This window comes from Elgaria multicarinata, chromosome 8, assembly GCF_023053635.1.
Source record: "Elgaria multicarinata webbii isolate HBS135686 ecotype San Diego chromosome 8, rElgMul1.1.pri, whole genome shotgun sequence".
NCBI lineage: Eukaryota > Metazoa > Chordata > Lepidosauria > Squamata > Anguidae > Elgaria > Elgaria multicarinata.
In genome coordinates this window covers 16,544,738-16,562,485 of record NC_086178.1, presented here as the reverse complement: position 1 = coordinate 16,562,485, position 17,748 = coordinate 16,544,738, and the positions used below count along the sequence as shown (strand labels likewise).

The 17,748-nt window shown below is 42.4% G+C and overlaps 1 protein-coding gene across 1 annotated transcript in view; it reads left to right on the top strand.

Annotated features, from left to right (window-relative positions):
* Positions 1-930: 930 nt before the first annotated feature.
* PIK3CA (phosphatidylinositol-4,5-bisphosphate 3-kinase catalytic subunit alpha) overlaps positions 931-17,748 on the top strand; it is a 47,407-nt gene continuing 30,589 nt past the window's right edge. The window contains exon 1 of the mRNA XM_063131945.1: positions 931-1,426. The gene's annotated coding sequence lies outside the window, so the exon portion shown is untranslated. The remainder of the gene's footprint in view (positions 1,427-17,748) is intronic.

The window sequence follows — 17,748 nt, the reverse complement described above, 5'->3', positions numbered from 1 at the left end:
CGATTTTAACTCCAGGCTTGGATTCGTCAAGCCCAGCACGAGTAACCACCATATATTCTACTATCTGATGACACCAGTCATCAGGTAATACTATACAGTACACTTGATCTTAGCCAAAAGGCCAAGGGATGAGCTGTCAGATGGTGAATAATTACAAATCATTGCCTCCCAGCTCTTTCCAAACTTCCCACCTTGCACTGCTAAAAAACAGGCAGTGTGACCTGTGATGACTCAGGACAGGATGACCAAATACCCGTTTCATACTTCTATATTATCAAAAATGGTCCAGGAGTGCCTTCACCACCTGTGGACAGCAGAGGCATCAAGAAGCGTTCCTGGTTGCAGCTGCCCTTCTCACCATATTTGTAACATTATTGTAACAGGCAGAAATTCAACTGGTGCATCTTCACCTGGCATAGAGATATATCCCTATGTGGGGGTGCAGTTGCTATCATCTGCGGGCAATGAAATCTGAGGAGAGCATCCAGTAACGTGCCTTCGCTACCAATTCCATCACTCCCCATTCTCAAGTCCTGTCATAGGGTTGTATTCCATTTCCAAAGTAGAGCCAAGGTTAGTTGGTGCTCCTTAGAGTAGACCCATTGAAATGAATGGGGCTTAAGTACGATGAACTTAAGTCCCATTCATTTCAGTGGGTCTATTCTAAGGAGGATGAACATCTAGTACTTCAAAATTGCACTCAGTGCGCCTGCGTCAGAGTAAATCCCGCCCAAGTCCGGTCTGCACCGGCGCACGCGCATTGGAGGTCCGGTCTTGTTTACCTACCCGCCCGTGTGTGTGTGTGTGTGTGTGTGTGTTTTCCTCCTATCTTTCCCCCTGTCTCTTCTTCCCGTCAGACGTACCTGTTTACATCCGGGGTCACACCTCTTTTGCTTCCTGTTTTGGGTGTGTGGGCGGTTGGGGTTTTTGTGTGTGTTTGTTTGTTTATTTATCTGTTGGGTGGAGGGAAGACGGAAGGAAGCAAACTGGGCTCCAGAGTGCGAGCGACAAAGAGAGAGAGGGTGTGCGCGCGCGCGCGTGTGAGAGCGGGGGGAGAAACCCGAATGGGCGACCCAACTGCCTCTGTGTGCGCTCGCGCGCGCCCCCGCCAACGGACTCAACGGGGCTCCGTCAGCTGAAGGAGAGCGAGCGAGCGAGAGCGCGCCCCCGCCCGCCCCCTTTTTCTGTCAAACGCTGAGCGGGTGAGGAACGGGCACGCGAGCGAGGGGGCCGCGGGCACGCGCCGCTGGAATCTTCGGGGGGCGACCCAAGGCGCCCGCGCCACAGCCGGACAGGCAACTCGCAGGCGGGCGCTGAGGGGAGCGGGAGAACGAGCCGAGTAGTGGGGAGGGGATTCCGGCCGCCTCTCTCCCTCCCTCCCTCCCTCCTCCGGGCTCGGCTGTCTCCGGCTCCGGTCCACGCGGAGGTGAGTGCCCCGGAGAAAAGGGGGGGTCAGTGGGTAGGTGGGTGGGTGCTGTGGAGGGGCGAGCCACGGAGCTTCTCTGGCAGAGAAGGTGCCAGAGGCAGGCGAGCGCCTCTCAGGGAAGAAGGAACTACTCACTTGTGGAATCGCGTCCTCCTAAGACTCCCGGGGCCGCGCCGGTTCTGCTCACGTTGGACGTGGAAGTCGAGTCCGCGCGGGGCTTACTCGCGTGTAAAAAGGGATCCCGCGAAGGAGTTCTGCCTTGGCTACGGGGTTTCGTCCCTCGGATATGTGTTTATTTACAATGTGCCACCTTAGATTTCAATCCTAAACGCACTTACATGGAACAGGCATGCATAGGTTTGCGTTATTAAGCATATTTTGGGTCCCCTGGCCTCTGCTCATACATCCTGAAATCCACACACACCTCTTCATCTATAAAGTGCACCGTTTGGGCTTTGCTTACCTATTTTCCCCCTCCCTGCTTTACCCCTTTGTCCTCTGTGCACATCCCATAAGAGGAATTCCTATTTCAGTCACTTCTCTCCCCCCTCATTTGATTTCTGTGACCTAAAAGATTACTCCCTATCTACATGACGGTGGCATCCCCCATTAACGCCTGCCACTATCCAGAGCTCTTTATTTATGATATTTTCATCCTACCCTTTCTCTCCCAAAGGGTTTAGGGACACAGAAATGATCCCCCTTTTCCTTTTCCTCACAACAGTCCAGTGAGGTAGGGGGTTCCTTTTCTTTCTAGTCTCTTATGTGGGTGTCTTGACTCTCTCTCTCTCTCTCTCTCTCTCTCTCTCTCTCACACACACACACACACACACACACACACACAAACACACTCCCTTTCTCTTAGGAAATGCCCTCTCACTGTCATCTTCCTTGCACAATATTCCAGAAGGGAGTTGTGGGAGGGGGGACATTAGTCTTGTTGAACCTTTAAAGGCTTACACATTTATTATGGCATGTGCCTACTTGTATTTTTATTTCTTTATTTATTACATTTTTATACCGCCCAATAGCCGAAGCTCTCTGGGCGGTTCACAAAAATTAAAACCACAAAAAACATCCAACAGGTTAAAAACACAATTACGAAATACAGTATAAAAAGCACAACCAGGATCACAAGAAACCTACCAAAGGTCATGCCCCACTAAATGTGTTGCAGCCAACTCCTAGGTATCTTGACTTGGAAGTAAATCCCACAGTGTTTTGCAGGATTATTGGTCTTACACATTAGAGCAGTGGTGGGCAACAAGCAGTCCGCTTGCAGCTTCCCATGGCTGATTTTGCATCCCCCCCCCAAATTGCAGCAGTGTTACAGGGAAACAAAGATACGTGGGGACAGCATGCAGAATCAGCTTCCTGGAAGCAAGGCACATGCTCCTCATGTGCCTTATTTCCTTGTGAAATTGCCAGTTTGGGCCACTGACACACCAAATTCAGTGGCAGCAGGGATGGGCTGCAGCTCCTGGTTGGTTGGAGGGGGCAGTGTGGTTGCTCTAGAAGTTGCTGACCCCTGCACTATGGACATCAAATCCACTCCCTCTCCCCACCTAAATTTCTCCTGTTTCCTATCCTTCGTTCTGTTTGACTCATCCATTCCCCCTCATCCAGCTTTCTAACATTCTGTATGAAGAACCTTTTTCTCTTCTCTAAACACACTCGGATTTGTCCTATGTTGCTATTTCTTCTCTCTACCATGTAAGGGCCTTCTTGTTTTCCTGTTTCCTCTCTACCTGTGGATTTGCTCTTTTCCTCCCCCACCATCCTGTTTTTGTGCCTCTTCCCTTTTTCTCCGGACTCTCATCCCTCAGCCTCTTCTGCATTCCCACCAAGTGCCTCCTTTTTGCAAAAGCTGCTCAGGATGAATGAGAAAGATCATGGGCCCTGCCACTTGGTAATATAGGATATTTACCTGAACCGCCCGTGCAATGGAGTTTGAAGAAATGTTAGACGTTGGGGTTTCGGTGGCTTACAAACAATGTTGGCCACCACCCTTTCCTTCCCATTTAGAGTTTGTGTCTGCACAAGCCTGAGAGGTTTCGATCAGGCTAGTAGGGCTAAGTGTAATCAATGACACCTTACTGCATTTGTTGTTGTAATCTGTGTAGTAGTCCAGTGCTCACTGTTGTGATTAACATGTAAGACGAGAGGGAGGCTGTTGTCATAAATGTCTTTACAGGAAGCTGTCTCTTGTATAGATGTTGAAGTGAACTTACAGATTGTAGGCCAGTGTGTTGAGCTTTAGAAATGAGATGTCATCTTCATGATACAGGTATCACAGTCAGATCTCATCAATGAATGTGTTTGTACATAACTCCAAGCCACATGGCTTCCTGGTTTTAAATATCTCTTGAGTACCCATAAGATCTGAAAAACAAATTGCATAATTTCAGTGAAGTTATTATTTGACTGCATGGTTGCAAAGCTCAAAAACCAGCAGCATGGATGTAAAAAGGAGGGGGGAAATCCCTTTAATGCTGTTTCATAAGCATGCTTTATGTTTTACAAAGCGTGCTTTGTGAGCATATTTATGTGAAACAAACTGATTATACCTCTCAAGTAGACTAGTTGCATCCAAAATCTGCCTCGTTAATGCTGCTGCTTTTGTGGATAGCAGAGGGGGGACTAATAATGTGTAGATTAGCATTGTTTAACTTGCTATTTTCTTGGTGCTTTAATGCATGTTGATTTGTAGCTGATGGAAATGCCATTCTTTTATGCTAACAAAGACCAAGAACAGTTATTTAATATTCAAGTTTATAGTGCACACATGCAAATACTGGAGTAACTATGATAACAGCATTGTAGTATCTGATGTAAGAACAATTCATGTGTGTGATGAATAATACAAGCTGAGGAAAACTAAGTAGTGTCTTAAAAGGATGCTGATTAGTTTGGTAAACTTCAATGGCTAACCTTTTAAAAATGGCTGAATGCGTATATATTTTCAAAATGAGAAATACACATTTGTATAGTGTGTTCCTTTTCTTTTGCCTCCAACTATTGCCCCATGCCAGATTGTCAACTGAGTTTCCCATATCTGCTTGTCCCTGCATGGCTGACCCATGTGTACATTCTTAAGTTAGGGGAGGATCTGTCCATTTTCAGTGCAGGAATGTAATACAGTTCTGCATGTGTAAGAGGGAGGTCAGCAGGGAAGGCTGCAATATGAGACTGGATATGCAGCCCAAGCATATGCATATTTAGTTGGGAGTAAGTCCCACTATGTTCGGTGTCATTTACTCCAGTGTGTGTGTAATTAAATAAGTAAAATTGTAGAAGTAGCTCATCATGCTAATTTTTCAGTAGCTGCATATTCGGATACAAGATACATAGTACAAGCTATTTGTTTTGCAGATAAATCCTATGCGCACTGAGCAAATTCTGTTGAACACAGTAGGCCTTAAACATGCATAGTAAGCAAGCATATAATGGTGCTGCATGGTTGCAGTCCCGCAGACATTAAATGTAACACCAGTTTCTCTTTGGGCATGGTCTCCTGCTTTAGGAAAAAGTTGTGTAGCGTTTCTGGGCAGAACTTGATATTATATTGGTAAATGTGTGGTCTGCCAAGATAACGAAAACGCAGGGACATGGGGCTCTTGTAGATGATGATTGGGAAATGGGAGGGGTGCCTAATCCCTCCAGCTTCTGCTGATTCTTCCCTGCAAATGCCCCCACAAAACTGTTTTCCCTCCAATTTACTTCCAGTTTTGGAGCCTGACTGAGGGCAGGGAACTGCCAGGTATGGAGTATTTCAAGATAAAAATCCATGAGCTGGGGAAGTGTTAAGTGCTCCCACTTTCAATTTACAAGGGAAACATGAGATTGGGACTGTTTTGTTTCTCTCATAATATCTAGTTGCACTATCAAAAAAATTCTGGCATAGATTAACTCTTGTAAATTTATATGCAAGTGACTATATGAAGCTGGTTTATACTGGGTCAGAACATTGGTCCATCTGACCCATTGTTATCCAAGAACTTAGGTAGAGTCTTTCCCAGTCTTTTTACTGGGGATGCCAGGGAATGATCCTCAGGACTTCTGTTTGTAAAGCATATGCTTTCTTTTTGGAACGTTTGATTTTAAAATTCTTGTAGAACAATGCTGAGTTTTGAAAATATTGTACATAAGAAGAGCCATGCTGGATCAGGCCAAAGGCCTATCTAGCCCAGCATTCTGTTCACATGGTGGGCATCCACATGTCATGGGAAGGTCACAAGCAACTGGTATACAGGAGCATACCAGTATATGTTAAAATACTTATCCCTGCATAGAAATATAGGCGGATGAGCCTGGTCACCCCATCAAGAACATCTGGATTAAAATAAATGGGGCAAGGAATAAAAGGAACATGGTAGTTGGACTCTACTAATGACCACCCAATCAACGAGAAGACAAGGATGAAACTTTTAAAAAGCAAATTGCCAGTGTTTCAAAGTAGTGTGATGTAGTAGTAAGGGGGACTTCAGTTACCCTGATATCTGTTGGGAGACAAACGTGGCCCCTCCAAGAAATTTCTGGCATGTGTGGCTGTTAACTTTCTCCTACAGAAAATGGAGGAAGGAACTAGGGGATCGGCTGTCCTTGAATTGATTCTGACCAATAGAGATGACTTAATGGATAAAGTGGCAATTACAGGAACTCTGGAGGACAGTGACCATGTCATATTTGAGTTCTTGATTTTAAAGGAAGCAAAAGCTGAGTGTAGCCATACATGTACTCTGGATTTTAGGAAAGCTAATTTTAACTTAGAATAATGGTAAGTAAGGTCCCATGACAAGTGACCCTAATGAGAAAAGGAGTTCAAAATGGTGGGGTTTCTAAAAAAGGGAATTTTAAAGGCACAATTACAAACAATTCCGACAAGGAAAAAATGTAGAAGACAACAGAAAAAGCCAATGTGGCTCTACAAAAAGGTTAGAGATGACCTGAAAACAAAAAGGATACATATAGGAAGTGAAAGGAAGATAAGAGTACAGACAGGTAGCACCAGAAGTGCAGGAATAGTGTCAGGAAGGCTAAAGCTGAGAATGAGCTGAGGTTAGCAGGAGATGCTAAAAACAAAACAAAAAAGCCCTACGAGGAGATACTGAAAGTTAGCCTGGAGAAGAGAAGATTGAGGGGTGACATGATAGCACTCTTCAAATATTTGAAAGGTTGTCACACAGAGGAGGGCCAGTATCTCTTCTTGAATATCCCAGTATGCAGGACATGGAATAACGGGCTTTGCTACAGGAAGCCAGATTCTGGCGGGACACAAGGAAAAGCTCCCTGACTGTTAGAGCAGTACAACAATGGAACCAATGACATAGGCAGGTAGTGGGCTCTCCCACACTAGAGGCATTTAAGTTGCAGCTGGACAGCCATCTGTCAGGTATGCTTTAAAGTGGATTCCTGCATTGAGCAAGGGGTTGGACTCTATGGCCTTGTAGACCCCTTCCAGCTCAACTATTTTATGATTCATACTGTCTGGAAGTAATATATAGCCTTCATGACGAGTAGCTGTTGATTGCCTTATCCTTCATTGGTTTGTCTAATCCTCTTTTAAAATTTTCCAAGTTGGTGGCCGTCAGTACATTCTGTGATAACGAATTCCATAGTTTAACTATGCACTACATAAAGTAATTCCCTTTTATCTGTCCTGAATCTCCGAGCATTCAGCTTCTCCCTACCCACTTCCTCCGCACCATGCATAAGTTTATATACCTCAATTAAGTCCTGTCCCTTACTCACCTTATTTCTAAGCTAGAACATCCAAGTGTTGTAACTTTTCCTCATGAGGGAGATGTTTCAGCTCCTTGATAGTTTTGATTGCCTTTTTTGCAGCTTTACAATATCCTTTTTGAGGTGTAGTGACTAGAACCGGACACAGTATTCTAAGTGTGGTCACCTCATAGGTTTGTATAAAGTCATTATGATTTTGGAAAATCTTATTTTCTGTTCCTTTCCTAATAATCCTCAACATGGAATTTGCCTTTCTCACAGCATCTGTGTGCTGGGTCAATATTTCATCAAACTATCCACCACAACCCCAAGATCCCTTTCTTGGTCAGTCACTGCATGCTCAAACCTGTTGAGCATGTATGCGAAGTTAGATCTTTCATCTTAGCACACTTTAATTTGCATATTTTCTCGCAGCTGTCTTTTTGTAAGAGTCAAAAGAAGATGGAGAACATAACGTTTCTGCCCCGCTTCCTCCGCTCATCTTTTTATTGATAACCACAATGTGCTGCTTTTAGCTTGAAAATAATTCCTATGGTTCTATTACCACTACAAACTTAAAGACAAGTCCCTTTTATGTTATATACAAATGGAAAGCTATCCATCACAACCCCAAGATTGTTGGGGTTCATGTGAGTGCAAGCGGCTTCATTTCCCAAAGTTCAGTTTGATGATGCTAGAACTGTGATGATGCGCTTTTGCTTTAACTCGCTGCTTAGTAGGTTGTTCAAGGGTGAGGCAACAGTCTGAGAAATTGCTCTGGTCTGACAAGGCTTTAACCACCTGGACTGTAATATCTGAGGTCTCAAAGCGAGGGAGTTATTAAGGCTCATAATGCATCTTCAATAACAACACAGGTCTGAAAAGAGTTTCTAGCTGTACTGGTCTTTCTGGACTAAGTTCCTGTTTTATTATGCTGCTGTCCTCTGTCTATTAATTGGAGTGTGGAACTGGACTAGAATAAATGCTTAGTCTGATCCAGCTGTATTCTTCAAGTGTTATCAAAACTACTCTCATCTATACAAGTGTAATTTCTGAGTAAGTCCTTAGAAGTAGGACATTCTTCATGCATATTTGTTTTGTCTAGGAATACTAATAGTGATGATTCTTCCACAGTTATTTTACATAGTTACTAGTAGCTGACTGACTGCACAGTAGAGGACTCACAGTTGGGGAGTAATCTATATCTCTCTATAGATTAAGTTTCGTAGGCACTGTACAAAGATTAAAAACCAACATAGTCCCTGCCTGCAGCCTTAGTGTAATAGACAGAAGAGAAAGGAGATGGGGAGGGAGCAGGAAAGCAACAAAATTCAGGCACTAATTCTTCACAAAATAAGAGGAGCCAGGTATACGCTGACCACCTTCTCCTGTATTGCTCTTATCTGTGAAATGTCATCCCTTGAGAGGCTTGCCTGGTGCCCACGTTAGGAGCCAGTTGAAGAACTTTTTATTCACAGACTTGTTAACAGTGCTAACTTTTAATGTTTGTAATTCTTTAAAAAATGCTTTAATTGTTTGGAGTTTGTATGCTGTTTTTTGCTATGCTGTTTTTGTTATTTTTGAACTTTTGCAAAGTTTGTATTTTACGTTTTTGTAAGCCACCCTGGGAATGCCAATTGGCCCATAAACAACAAGGTATATATTTCAGAAATAAATAATAAATTATCTAATTATTTTTCACTAGCAGTAATAGTATTGCAGTTCAACATTCTATGTGGCTCAAACAGACATGCAGAAGTGACTGTGAGCAGAAGCATTATAGTGTAAGAAATACATAAAGGATCCAGGTAGATGAACAGGTCTTGCTAAATAAGACTGGTAGTAAAATATGTGGCTATAGCAATCACAATGTAAACGTTGAAGCTAAATAAAGGAAGACTGGAGGTGTCTACAAATACTTTGCAGTATTAGGCCAAAATAAGAGAGATATTTTTAGCAGAAATTTTTGAAGGATGAGCAACTAGCACGCTTTCAGTCTTAGCTGATTATTGGCCAATACTCACTTGCTAATTTGTGTAAGGCAGGAGTGGACAGATTTTAGGCTTGCGGGGTCTACTGTTTTTCACTAGAAACCTGTAGTCTACCAGCTGAAGTCAGGTGCAAAATAGTGGCTCTGGTGGCAATACATACACAAAGATTTAAGGCACAGGTTGTGTCTGGAATGTGCTCAGCCCAGGAATTTGGGTACAACAACTAAGGTCTAAAGTTCTTTCACATAAAAATGAACTCCTGGTTCCTCCCTGCCTCCAAGTATTTTCCAGCAATCTAATTTAAGAGAAAAAAAGGTTTTTAGTTGCTGCTATTGTTAGACCATTGAAAGTCAGAACCTTTGCTAAATCTCCCAGAGATGCACCAGTAGGTCCCTAATCTAAGCAATTATCTTTTTTGATGGAAACACTTACTTTGCTATTATAAGTGTTGTAGAATTGAGAAGAACAATACATGAAAGTTTTTTTTTTTAAAAAAGTTAACATTTGGTTTTAAAATACAGTTTACAGTTGTACTCAATTCAAATGTTAAAAGCTGCAGCCCTCTGCACATTGAAATTGTTATTGTTCATATTGATCCCTGGATTTGAATTCCCTTAAAAGACTTACAAACCAATTATAAACTGAGACTTCACTGTTCTGTGAAGTTGCATGTAGAAACGAAATTTTAAGTCCTTGGCTTATGATAGCATTTCTTGCAATTCTCCTTTTTGAATCTGGGTGTCTTTTAAAAATCCCTGAAACTTGGTATGAAAAGAGTCAACAGAAATCTGGTGAATCCTTGCTTCTGCTCTGTATTGTGTGAAAAGTATGGAGGCTACTCATCTCTGTTACATTTGACTTCAAAAAAGGAAAGTTCTCTAAAATAAGAGAACTTATAAAATGGAAGTTAAAAGAGAAGTCAAATCTCTCCAGAATGCTTGGGGTTTATTCAAAACCACAATAGAAGCTGAGCTAGAATATTTAATGCAGATCAGGAAAGCAGCACAAAATCCAAGAGTTCACCAGCATGATTATCAACAGCAGTGTCAGGAAGCTATTAGTCTCTAATAATTAGAGGGGAAAGGGTTTTCTTGAGATTATGGAAGTCTTGCCCAACTAGGAGAGTGAAAAGGAACATAAACTTTCCCACCCAGCATTCTCCCCAATGGGGGAAAGTGTAGGGCAGACAAAGCTAACTGAGCGCTCCTCTACTCACACCTTGGTTGGGGGATAAACAACCTGGGTTGTTTATCATGGTGTCTGACCTATAGGTTCAACCTCAGTTGTTTGTTCCCCAGAGTTCCTGGGTCAGATGTCAATAAGCAACCCAAGGCTGAAGCATTCCTGGGTTGTTTATTGGAGCAGGTAGGCCAGAAGCAGCATGCATGCTTTCTGCTGTTTGACTTCTCAACAATGCATAATTTGTTAACCATCATTTGTTATGACATACAACCCAGGCTCAAATTATCAAACATAGAGAAGGCAAAGTCTCACTGGAAAGGAATCAACATGGCTTTTGCAAAGGTAAGTCCTGTCTCAATAATCATTTAGAGTTCTTTGAGAGTGTCAATAAACATGTGGATAAACATCTGGTAGACTTGTTTACTTAGATTTCCAGAAGGCTTTTGAAACTTCCCTAACCAAAGATCCCTGAGCAACCATAGTCACGGAATAAGAAGGAGGCCCTGGTAAACAACATAAAGCCAAGAGTAAGAATAAATGGTCAGTTCTTAAACAATGGAATCTCCCAAGGATCTGTATTGAGACCAATGCTTTTAAACTTCTTCATAAATGATTTGGAATTAGAGGTGAGCACTCTTGTTGATGACACCAAATTATTTAGGATGGTTAAGACAAAAAGGGATTGCAAGGAGTTTTGAAAGAATCTCTCCAAACTGGGAGTATCCGCATAAAAATAGCAAACATGGATCAATGTAAGCAAGTGTAAAATGATGCATGTTGGGGCAAAAACTCAAGTATAACTTGATCAGATCTGAACTAGTAGTGACTGACTAAGGAAGAGATCTTGGCTTTGTAGTGGAGACCTTGATGAAAATGACAACCCATTGTGTGGCTGCTGTGAAAAGGGCATATTCCATGTTAGGCATAATTAGGAATGGAATTGAGAAAAAACTGCCAATATCATACTGCCTTTATACAAAGCTATGGTGCGATGATACTTAGAAAAATGTGTACAGCTCTGGTCACCACACCTAAAAAACGATACTGCAGACTTGCAAACAGTACAGAAAAGGTGACTAAAATTATCAAGAGGCTGGAGAATCTCCCCCAATGAGGAGATTACAGCAGCTGGGATTGTTTAGCTTGGAGAAAAGGTGAGTAAGAGGAGATATGATAGAGGTGTAAAAAAATTATGCATGGGGTGGAGAAAGTGGATAAGGAGGCATTTTTTCCTTGTCTCATAATACTAGAACCTAGGGTCATCCCATGAAGCTGATTGGTGGGAGATTCAGGAGAGTTAAAAAGAAGTACTTCTTCAAATGGCACATACCAGTAGTTAAATTCTGGAATTTGCTAACACAAAATGTAGTGGTGGCTACCAATTTGGATGGCTTTAAAAGAAGGTTAGACAAATTAATGAACAATAAGGCTATCGATGGTATTAGTCCTGATGGCTATATGCTATCTCAAGTATCAGTGGCAGTATACCTATGTACACTTGTTCGGGAACATGATCACTTGGGTGCTGTTGGACTTGTGTCCTGCTTGTGGGTTTCCTGTGGGTATCTGGTTGGCCAGTGTTTGTATAGGACACTGGACTAGATGGACCCTTGTCCTGATGCACCAAATTATTTAGGGCAGTTAAACAAAAAGGGATTGCGAAGAGGTCAGAAAGGATCTCTCCAAACTAGAGGAAAGGGCAATAAAATGGCAAATAGTTCAGTGTAAGCATGTCGGTAAAAAAAATTCCCAACTACAGATATATGTTGATGGGCTATAAGCTTGCGGTGACTGAGCAAAAAAAGAGATCTTGGGATTGTAGTAGATAGCTTGATGAAACTGTCAACTCAGTGTGCAGCTGCTGTGAAAAAGGCAAATTCCATGTTTGAGATCAAGAAATCAAAAATAAGACTGCCGGGATCATAATGCTCTTATACAAATCTGTAGTGTGACCACACTTGGAATACTGTGTCCAGTTCTAGTCACTGCACCTCAAAAAGGATAGTGTATAGCTGAAAAAGGTACAGAAAAGCACAACCAAAATGGTCAAGGGACTGGAGCAAGAACCCACTGAGGAAAGGTTACAATGTTTGGGCCTTTTTAGCTTTAAAAATGGGTAAGGAGTGGGGGAGACATGACAGAAGTGAATAAAATCATGCATGGTGTGGATAGGGAAAATACCTTCTTCCTGTCCCATAATACTGGAACCCGGGGTCATTCAATGAAGCTGAATAGTGGGAGATTCAAGACAGATAAAAGGGAAGTACTTCACACAGTGCATAGTTATTTATTTATTTATTTATTACATTTTTATACCGCCCAATAGCCGAAGCTCTTCGCAAAAATTAAAACCATGAAGAGCATAAAAACAACCAACAAATTTAAAACACAAATACAAAATACAGTATAAAAAGCACAACCAGAATAAAACCACACAGGAAAAATTAATATAGATTAAAATATAGAAGTTAATATAGATTAAAATATAATATAGATTAAAATATAGAAGTTTAAATTTAAGTTAAATTAGGTGTTAAAATACTGAGAAAATAAAAAGGTCTTCAGATGGCGACGGAAAGAAAACAATGTAGATGCCAAGCGAACCTCTCTGGGGAGCTCGTTCCACAACCGGGGTGCCACAGCGGAGAAAGCCCTCCTCCTAGTAGCCACCTGCATCACTCCCTTCGGCAGAGGCTTACGGAGAAGGACCCCTGTGGATGATCTTAAGGTCCGGGCAGGCACATATGGGAGGAGGCGTTCCTTCAAATAACCTGGCCCCAAACCGTTTAGGGCTTTTAATGAATTTGGGAATTCACACCCACAAGATATAGTGATGGCCACCAACTTGGATTTTTTAAAAACTGTTTGCAACAAATTGATGGCACATAAGGCAATCATAGAATAGTAGAGTTGGAAGGGGCCTATAAGGCCATCGAGTCCAACCCCCACTCAGTGCAGGAATCCACCCTAAAGCATACCAATGAACAGCTACTTGTCATTGTGGCTACCTCCAATGTCAGAAGCAGCATGCCTCTGAAGATGGGGCTGCTATTATTGAGTTATGGTGGCAGAGAATTTAGTTATTGCCAGACTGGGCTTCTGGCCAATAACCTTATAGCAGAGTATTTGCAACGGTTTCCAGCAAAGTCAGCAAAGACACAGATTAAGACTGAGATTTTCAATAGGTTTAAACAAACCTTTACTGGCATAAATATAATTTAGTTATGGCAATCACAAATACAAATACTTACATACGGTCAGTCAGTACAGCTCTGATACATCTCTTAGTGGTTCATTTTGAGTGAAAGATGGAGTGATACATGTACATGGGAATACATTTGCTTTTATAGGCTAACTGTACAGTGATGCAACTGCTTGCAATCCCTTAATTGAAACAATCAATTTACCAATTACTCAATTATGACATCAATGTCCAGGTGCAACGTTGACCTTTAAGTTTTCTGCTGAGTCTTCTGATTCCTCCAGCTCCTCAGCAATTAGTAAATCCGTGGAAACATAACCTGAATCCTAATCCAGGATTCCAACAGCTATTGCCTTTATGTCCTGCTTTGGACTTCCTGTAGGCATCTGGTTGGCCACTGCTTGAGCAGAATGCTGAGCATGAAAGGTCTTTGGTATGATCCACTATGGCCCTTCTTATGTATTTCAACCAATTCTATATCACAATAACTCATTGTTTTTTATATATATATATAAAAAGGGGGGATTATTGTGTACATGGCAGCATGCTGGTGTACCTTGCCAGATTTATTTATTTATTACATTTATATCCCATCTTTTTTCCTCCAAGGTACCCAAGGCAGTGTACACAATCCTCCTCCCTCTCTCCATTTTATCCTCACAACAACAACCCTGTGAGGTAGGTTGGGCTAAGAGTCTGTTAGTGGTCCAATTTCACCCATTGAGTTCCCATGGCCGAATGGGGACTAGAACTCTGATCTCCCAGTCCAACACTCTAGCCACGTTACACCACACTGATTGCTCCCTCTGCAAATGACATGCAAATCAGGTACTCTGACTTGCTTGTTCCCTGACAAGCCTTCCTGGTTTGCATGTCACATCAAACAACCCAAGGATGCCACAACCGTGGTATACCGGGCAGCTGCAGACGGAGGAATAATGTGGCTAAAACACAAATGGCCTAAGAGTTGCAATGAAAATGACTGAGTGCGCTCTGAAGCACATAATCATGCCTACTGCATGGCAGTGTGGGCAGCAAAGAAGGCTTATTTTGTTGCCTCCATTGTGTCTGAGTAGCTGTCCATTGGATATGGGGTTGTTAACATCCTTTCCAATGAACGGATCCCTTAAGGAACTACTGTGACATTTTTGCATCACATTTTGAGGACAAAATCTTTCGTCTCTGATGCAAATTTGACACTGTTAGCACAGCTCTAGTCAAGGCATCTAATGCCACCATCTGACCCATTTTCTTGGATCAATTTCAGTTGTGGTGGTCTGATGATGTGGATAGGGTGCTTGCTGCAATGTGAGTGATTATGTGCCCTCTTAATTCTTGTCCTTCTTGGCGAATAAGATGTAGCCCGGTGGGGTTGGGAGTAGTTCAGGGAGTAGCAAATTTGTCTCTATGCAAAGGGATGGTTCCTGCTGCCCCTTAGGAGCCAGTAGTGCAGCCACTCCTGAAGAAATCCACTCTGGTACTAAAATCTGATTGCAACTTCCACCCAATTGCACATACCCCTTTCTTGGAGAAGGTATTTGAGAAGGTTATGGTAGGACAACTGCAGCACTCTTGGAGGATACTGATTGGGTGTGTGCAAAGTGGGTCTTCTCCACCTTGAAATTTGAGCCAGAGCTCTGTTGAGGCAATTCTTTGCCCCGATTTTGGAGTGGCTCCCCCCTTGGATTACCCATCAGAGAACCACCTGTTTTCAGAGAAACACTCTAGTTAATGGAAATTAATCAAATGCTTACAGCTCCCTAATTTTTAAAGATAAAGAGATGAAACGGCACGGTGATAGCTTTTAAGGAGGGCTTTAGGCACGCTAAGTTTGTAGCAGATCCATTCATGCCTTGATTTTTTAAGGAATTTTTACATCCCCCCCCCCCCGCAAATCATTATTCCCCTTAAACAAACAGACACACACACACACGTACGTTAATCCACCCCTGTGGATTTATGGAGGGAGCTTTTATCCTTTACTTTGCTGATGCAGAACTCCACTGCTGCTGGTGAAAGTTTGTACTCCAGCCTTCTTCAACCTGGTGCCTTCCAGATCTATTGGATGGAGCGCCGCCCCCCCCCCCCCCTTGCACTAGAAGCCTAGCCAGCCTACAGGAGTAATAGTTTAACTGAAATAAAGAACCTGCCTGTGCCTAACTTAGGTGTAGAAGCTTTCTCACTCAGTATGCCAGCCAGCCCAGCAGCACTTTCACACTGTGGAAATGTGAATAATTGACTTCTATGTGTCTGAGCAGAAACACATTCCCTCTTCTCCCCACCCCCACCCCACGGCCAGAATCAGCAGCCAGTTAGTGTTTCCCAGTCCCCCAAACACTACGATTGGAGGAGAACACAGTCACGGACAGCACTGTGGCAATTCCTGATTGATTAGCCACAGATGTCAATATCAAAGCTACCCTTCAACCCAATTCAGCATCTTCCAAATATGGAGATACTCAATTGAGACACACACACACACACAGCATTGATGCCTGAAAAACAGTTGGATAATTTCAGAGATGTTAGAAGCACCGATTGGGCATATCTCTGCTCTGAAATTAATCGATGGGTTTAGAAGTGGCCAATCTCCGCTCTGGAAGATTGAATGCTCACGGATGTTCGCGGTTACCACGTAATTCTGGGGCAGGGAGCACGCCCCTAATACTGATTTTTTAAGAGCCATTTCATTCTGGCTTTACTTGGTTATGGGACATGATCAGCTTTTGTCTCCCAATGGGTTACCTTTATCAAGAGGGAGGGGGGGGCAGGATACAACCCTGTTAATTCCACTTGATCTCTGGTATCCTGGGCCAGCTTTGAGGACTGGGCATTGGAGGCACTGTGTTACTGTTGTTCTAAGTCTTACCTATGGGATTGATTTCAGAGAGTAAGATTGGATTACTATTCCTTGTATCTTTTGCAATTGAGCTATGGGGTTCTGGGCCAAGTTTAAAGTGTTGTTATTGGTGTATAAAGGGTTTTCTATGGAACTCCTAGCCTGATTCTGTCAGGGAGGCACCAACATCGTTTTGTGTTCAGTGCTGAAGATATTTTTATTTAAACAAGCCTTCCCTGACAGACCAGCCACATTTTTATTGGCATAATTTGATATTAAATATTTTAATTCTGTAATTGGGTTCTTTTTCCTTTATTATTGTTTACCGCTCAGGAAATTTATTAAATATAAAGCAGTATATAAATCTTGTAAATAAATAAAAAGTATCAAGAGAACATTCGAGTCTTTTCCCTTAAATCCAGCCAGCTCTTTAGAAATAGTTTTGTAATTGGATTGTAGTGTTGTCATTATTTTATGGCTCTGCCAGATTTCCATTCTGGAAGAGGAGAATGGCAGGGCGCACAAGCATTAAGATTGCAAGCAGTGTCACTGTCACTATGCAACAGATTTGTGGAGCCACAAAAGCAAGCTAGCTAGTAACCCTGCCAGCTCTTGTGCTGAATTCTGGACTGACTGACATGCCTAAGGAGGGAATGAAAACATTTTGTTCTTTCGTCTTTACGGTTTGGGATTTCTGGGCCAGAATTTTGGCCTCCAAATCACATAGGCAAGTATTTTTGCCCCTGGGAAAATGACTCATGTTCTTCCCAGGACTTGGCTTTTGGGGAAATGTTCTTGAATCTACTAACCACAAGCTGAAGTTGAAAATACACTGATGGCAAATGAGGAGGAAGAAGGAAGCAAATACATGGGGATCTACTTCTCAGCATGACAAAAGTTCCATTCAGGGAGTAATTTAAGTTATGGGATACTTTCCTATTACTGCTGCTATTGAAAAGTTCGTTCTTTTATGTTAACTGCAGTACAGGATATAAAAATGACCATTTGCTTGCCCTTGGCTTACTCTACATTAGAAAAGAGAGGTGTGGGAAGTGTCCAGAGAACAGAGGTGGTGAAGAGAAGAGTCCTGTGCTACAAAGGGGCAGAAAAAGCACGTCATCTGTTTAAGATGTTCTGCTGAAGAAGTGGTTTCAAAGCTTAAAGGATAGGGAAAGTTGCCTGAAAGATAGAAAAGGCTATTCTAGGGAGGGAATAAGCAGGACAGTTTTGAAAAAGGGTAACAATCTGCATTTATCGTGAAATGAGATCCTTGTAACAGGAAGTTGTTTTGGCACAAGAGAAGAGTGAAGCAAAGCTTAGAAACAGAAAGCAAACAGAATTTTAAATAAATGTTTGGAATTTAGTGGATTGGATCCTAAGATAAGTA